The sequence below is a fragment of the Pinus tabuliformis genome, chromosome 9, assembly GCF_031772625.1.
Source record: "Pinus tabuliformis cultivar Carrire ecotype Pingquan chromosome 9, CPIR1, whole genome shotgun sequence".
NCBI classification, from domain to species: domain Eukaryota; kingdom Viridiplantae; phylum Streptophyta; class Pinopsida; order Pinales; family Pinaceae; genus Pinus; species Pinus tabuliformis.
The window spans coordinates 1,415,915,785-1,415,922,528 of record NC_142307.1 but is presented as its reverse complement, the minus strand read 5'-3'; the positions used below and the strand labels follow the sequence as shown (position 1 = coordinate 1,415,922,528).

General features: G+C 36.2%; 1 pseudogene; it reads right to left on the bottom strand.

Annotated features, from left to right (window-relative positions):
* Positions 1 to 201: 201 nt before the first annotated feature.
* Positions 202 to 6,241, bottom strand: LOC149153850 (putative inactive leucine-rich repeat receptor-like protein kinase At3g03770 pseudogene; annotated as a pseudogene).
* Between the last annotated feature and the right edge of the window lie 503 nt (positions 6,242 to 6,744).

Sequence of the window (6,744 nt, the reverse complement as noted above, 5' to 3'; positions counted from 1 at the left end):
ATACCTTTGTGCTAGTATCAAGAGTGGCGAGACTACATAAAGGCTTTAACTGGGGCCCACATCAGAATTACAGAAGGGGATGATGAACTTATCTAGGCTTTCACCAAACATAGCACATATACACCCAAGATAGGATATCAGGGGTTGATGGAACCCTATAAGCCACCAGTTACTGAGCCGTGGTGGAAACTTATGTGGAAGTTAAATGCGGCCCCCAGAACGAGGCTTCTCATGTGGTCCATACAGCACAACAAGATTCCGACTGGTGCAAACTTGATGAAACAATCTTACTTTGGCCCTTTTTGGTACTACCTCTGCAAGAATAGCAACGAAGACTCGGACCACCTCTTTCTGAAATGCCCCATTACTCAAGAGCTTTGGAACAGCCTTCTTACTTCTCTTCGCATAACTTGTCGCTGGCTTGGCAATAATATAGCAGACGCCTGGACACACTGGGGGATGGAAGCCATTGGAAAGGAGAGGAATATTCCTCTACTCATTTGTTGGGCCATATGGATAGCCAGGAACTGCATTATATTTCAGCAGAAGGAACCATACCGGCCCTCTATTCTGACTAGAATCTTAGCCGACTACCATTCTATCCTTGACGAATGCACTCAGCCGTCTCACAAGATCATAAATTCGGAAAACATCAATACCTCCCTACCATGGGCTTATTTAGATGGATCAGCACAGGAGATAGGATGTGGAGGGGGAGCCATATTACACTTATCTGAAACCCACTCCTTCAAAATTCAAATGGGACTCGGTAGAGGGACCAATAACTATGCTGAGCTTTTAGCTGCCAAATGCCTCATCCATTTTGCCTTGAACAAATAGTGTTCGAACCTACAACTATTTAGTGATTAAAAAATAGTATGCAATTGGTTAAACAAAAAATCACATTGCAATGCTTACACATTAAGGCATATTTTGGATGATGCTCTCAGACTCATCACAAATTTTGACTCTTTTATTTTTCAACACATTTACAGGGAGCGAAACTCAACTGCCGACCACCTATCCAAGGAAGCAACGCTCAGGGATGATGATACTAGGATGATACAAGAGGAAAGGGACAGTGTTATATACTAGCACTATCACAGACCGTTCATAGATCTAAGAGCTTAACTGAACAGTTTACTTTTTTACCATATGTAAATATTTATATATACTTTCACTTGTTTTATCACGGAACTAGTCTCTCTGCGAAGAGATTATAAGTTTATTTTTTCTTTTTTGCACAGTTTCGCTCCCTGCGTGGAGTACTACAGAACCACCTTTTTTTGACAGGCCTGGCCTCACCACATGCATATGCTCAGCATCTACAAAATGTAATTTTCTTACTTAATAAAGAAAATTACGACTTTTTCCACGGGACAAAAAATATTATAACATCATTAGCATTAAAAATCCCAAGTGATTAATATTATAAACCCAATATATTAATAAAATGAAGGGATTAATATTATGAACCCAAGGAATTTATATCATAAACCGAAAGAATTAATAAACCCAAGGGATTAATATTATAAACCCAAGGATAATTAATATCATAAACCCAAATGATTAATATTATAAACCCAAGGGATTAATATTAAAAACACTTGGGATTAATATTATAGACCCAAGGGATTAATAAACCTAAGGGATTACTAAACCAAATGGTTTATCAATATTATAAACTGAAGATATTAATGAACCCAAGGGGTTAATATTAAACCTTGTGATTAATGTTATAAACCTTGTGATTAATATCAAACCCTAGAAATATAAACCCTAATATAATGTCATAATGTGGCGTTGAATAAGCTACAGTGTAATGTAACATTGCAACACTGATTGTCAAAATGATTGTTGCATTAAGACCATGTTTGTCATAATGCGATGTAGGATATACTTATGCACCCTTCCAAAGTAACAATATTAAATCCTAATATTAAACAAAATATTATCAATCGAATGGATTAATATTATAAACCCAATGGATTAATAAACCAAAGGGATTGTTAGTATTATAAATCCAAGGGATAAACCATTATAAATCCAAGGGATAAACCCAATGGTTTATCAATATTATAAATCGAAGGGATTAATAAACCCAAGGGATTAATATTAACCCCTAGGATTAACATTATAAACCCTAGGATTAATATTAAACCCTAGAAATATAAACCATAACCTAATACTATAATGCGATGTTCAATAAGTTGTAATGTATTGTAACATTGCGACAATGATTGTGAGATTGATTATTGCATTAACCTATGTTTGTCATAATGTTATGTTGGATATATTTTTTTATCCTTCCAAAGTCACGATGTGAAATGCTAATATTAATCTCTTGAGTTTTAATAATAATCCATTGGGTTTATAATATTAATATTCAAAATTTGTCCGCCCATAATTTCTTCGGAGAGAAAGACCCTACAAGTCTAGTATGTGTAAATAAAATAAAATAAATACAGAGGATAGGGAGGGGAAGAACAATTAAAGAAGACACGACCACCATGGAATGTCTTTTTTCATGTTAAAGGACACCACCATATTAGTCACTGATGAATCTACCTTTTTAGGATTCACAAATTCTCTTGTCGTCGGTCATTGGCGCAATGCACTACCTCTACAGTGTCTTGCTACCGCTACATAATTTTTTTTGTCCTGTTAAAGGACATCACCATCTCGTCCATTGCCCGACATGTCCTCTACAATGTAGAAATAGCTTGAAATTTTTAGCTGCTAGTGAATTTAGACTGAAAAAATTAACACAAATTTCTTCTACTCAATCTACAAAATGAAAAACATACAATATAAACACATGCAAGATTGCAAGATTGCTCTTGTAGCCCCTACAATGCTTCTACTTTTCCTCTCTGTCAACTCATTTTGTTGTGGGTTGTGAGGTGCGGTCAACTCCCTTCTAATACCCTCCTTGGCACATAGTTCTTTGAAGGCATTAGACACATACTCTCCTCCATTATCACTTATCACATATTTACTTTTTTTCCCAGTATCATTGATTTGAATTGAACAAACTTTGAATAAACCTCATCTTTCTTCTTCATGAAATAGATCTAGAATTTGCAGGAAAAATCATCTACAAAAATCACATAATACATGTTCTTTGCTACTAACACTATAGAAAATGGTCCAGGCACATCCAAGTGAACTTGCTCCAAGACGGCTCCAACTCTTCTATCTCGGCCCTAGAAGGAGGATTTAACATATTTTCCAAGAGTGCATCCCTTGCCAACATCATGTTGATCAAGGGTGCATTTTGGAAGTCCAGTGGTGATCTGCTACATTATTTTCAACGCTCTGTGGTGTAGGTGTCCCATATGCCTATGCTAGAGCTCTCCAAAATCTCGGCCATGAACATATTCTGCTTTGTTTCTTAATGTAGCACATGCATCCACCTTTAGCTTGTAGATATTTTTAACCCAAACACCAATTTGTTTTACTTCTCCAGTAGCAATATGCTTCAGATAATATTTCCCTTTACTGAACATCACATCATATCCATGGTCTTCAAGTACAAGTATATAATTTTTTTTTTTCTTTAGACCAGGCACATATATCAAATTTTTTAGGTGAAGATGGGAGCCTCACTCCCTCTTAAAGGTCACAGTTCCAATCCCTTTAATACTATACCTCTAATCATCTCCAAATTATGTGTGTAATTGTAGGTCCTCCTCTAGGATTGTGAAGAACTCCTTACTTCCTATAATTTAAAATGAAGCACCATAATCTAAGTACCATACACTGCCTCATACAGTGCTTTCCATGCATGTAATGAGGGTGAAATCCAACTCAGCTTGTGATGTAAGAGAATCACCTCCTTTTGCTTCTACAGGCTTCTTCTCATATTTCTTGTGTGGAGACTTGGTTGCATAGTGTCCATATTCATGGAAGTGAAAACATTTGATTTTAATGAGATATTTATTCTTTCCATGGTTCCAGCTCTATTTTTCCTTGCATTGGGCCTTCTTTCCCAAAAAAAAAAGAAAAACATGATGAAGTTTTGTGACTGGTCTATCTAGAGATATTGATAATTTCTCAATTGCTTTGTGTAGAAATAAAAATAAAATAGAAAAAGAAGGGAAATAGAATTATTTATATTACTTTCACAGGAAGAAACCTATGTTAACACAATACTATATATCTTAACGAGTATAACTACATAGATCTGCAAATAAAAGTGCCTCACTGAGAAACACCCCACCTTTCCATGAGAGTTTTCACCCATGAGCATAGACACACTGAAATGAAATTATGTGTTGGTTCTTCAAGCTCCTCCAAAGCAAATGGGCAGTATTGTGGAATACCCAATGCACCTAGTCTCATTGTTTGAGATATATAACCTTACATAGAAAAAGAAAAAAACTCAGGAAAATTATGTAGCAAGATATTGATGCAAATATTATCCTTTGTTCAACACTTCTAAATATAGCATTAAACTTTAGCGTTGTGTGATATTCTTACTTGCTACAAGTTTCTCGAGAGGGTTAATCATTCTAAAAAATTAGGGCTCGATTATGAGTCATATCCAATATACCCATTCAATCTCCGTTTGGATGCAAGGATGACTGGAGGCAAGTGAAAATAAGAATTTAAAAAAGAAACCTCACCCCTAGCATATATGGGTAATTTCATAAAAAATATTAAATATATGAGGGAATATATGGTGCATTCAAATTTGTAATAGAAATTCTAATTACAGACACAATGTACCACACAACCACAATGTATTCTATAGATACAGAGACTGAAATTAATTATAATAGACGCATTGCACTTCATTCATTTTTAAATCCAGTGAGAGAGAATGCTAAGGATGAGAAATCTAAAAGAGAAACACCTTACTTGCATTAGCTAGAATATCAAAGGAGAACCTTGTTGAGGCATTTTCTACTATTAGTTTTCTCGGCGGCTTCATCACTCTTTTCCTCTTTGATATTTTGAGCAGCACTAGTAGCACAAGTTCCAATTCCGCAAATACTCCCACAACGCCCAACACAATAGCTACCTTGATAGTTCTTGATGCTTTCTCTGACCTTCAAGGATTAACTCCCATTGCAACTACAACATTTTTGAAATATGAATATGGGTGTTGGTGTTGCATCTCGGTAACCAAGCAATTCTCAACAAATATAATAGTTTTCTTTTGGCTTACTAGGGAGACGAGACATGGGGGCAACTTCCCCATAAAAAGATTCGAAGAGAGATCAACAAAATAGTGCCTACTTCCACAAGTGATATTTTGGGGAAGATATCCATTAAATGAATTGGCAGTTAAGTTCAAGTAGGAAATGTCGAGTAGCGAGAACAAAAAAGGCGGAGGTGACCTGATAAGGTCATTCCAAGGCAGGTCAAGCCTTTGTAATTGGTCAAATAAACTATGATCTAGAACATGAAACCTGAAATTGTTTTTGCTCAATACAAGCTTAACAACTTGTTTGTTTCCTAGAATTGGGAACATGGGTCCAAGACTATTGCCCTGCAAATCAAGTTCTTAAAAGTTTCTCAAGTTGTTGAGATCTAGCAAATCCCTAGACAACCGATTTCTTGAAAGTTGTAATATTTTAGGGTTTTGCAATGTACTTAGAGAGATCGGCAGAGAACCACTTAACAAGTTGTTCTTCAAGCTTAGAGAAGTTAAACTAGGTAGGGCGCTTATTCAGTGAGGGACTGTCATTCAACATATTATTGTCTAGTAGTAAGGTCTACAGATTCCTTTTAAGAGAAAGCTCATGTGGAAAGTTTCCATAGAAAAAAATTAAAGTGATATTGAGTATAACAAGGGAGGATAAGCGACTTGTGTTTGCTAGTAGACGACCCCAGATTCCCAAAGACACTAGAGAGAGAACTTAAGACTTGAAAACTCATAGAGGGTAGTTAATAATGAATTTATTGAAAAAGATGTTGTCAGAGTCTGGTTTGAAATAGAAAACGTACTATTTCCCTTTTGAGGAGATCACTTGTCAACCACAATTCTCAGTTGTGTTATTGCGCCTTCGTAGCATACAATGGTGAGAGATGAAGAAGGATTAACGTTGCAAAAATTTGTATTGTTGTTCCAACCTTTTAATGCACTAGGGTTCTCTGGGAGCTTCTAGAGTCTCAGCAGGGTCTGGACATTAGAAGACTGGAATTGTTGGGAACCCAACAAGAGAACCAGAATGAGGATTGGAATCAAAATTTCCCACTTCGAATAAGAGAATGAAGCCTTACATTTGGCCATTGATTTTTGCCTCATTTTCTTTAAACAACTCATATTGGGTAGAATTGTATTGAGTTCTTGCATCGACATAGTTCTGAACTCCACCATTGAGAACATGAACCCAAGTAACATATCCTTGTATAATGTGCAATGCAAAACAAAACCCAATAGCGTAAAACCCAATTTTACCTAAATCCTCTACAATCTTGGTTGTTCTCTAGAGCTTTAACCCATCTTGGAATGAATGACGATCACCCAATTTCAATAGTGCACTGGGCATTGACAACACTAATCCTTCAACATGAATACGTGGTCCTCGTATGAGGATGATGAGGAGGAGGGAATCCATGCCACAATAAAAGATTTTTTGGAACGCAGAGTCGCCGAAGCAAGTGGAATTAAATTAATTCTCTCATTACAATGGGAATGATCATTATGTTAAGGTTCAACAAATCTGAGACCGCTAGTGCATTGTTTCGTTTAATGGCATTGATCATCAAGATAAGCGTTCAACGAGTCATGTG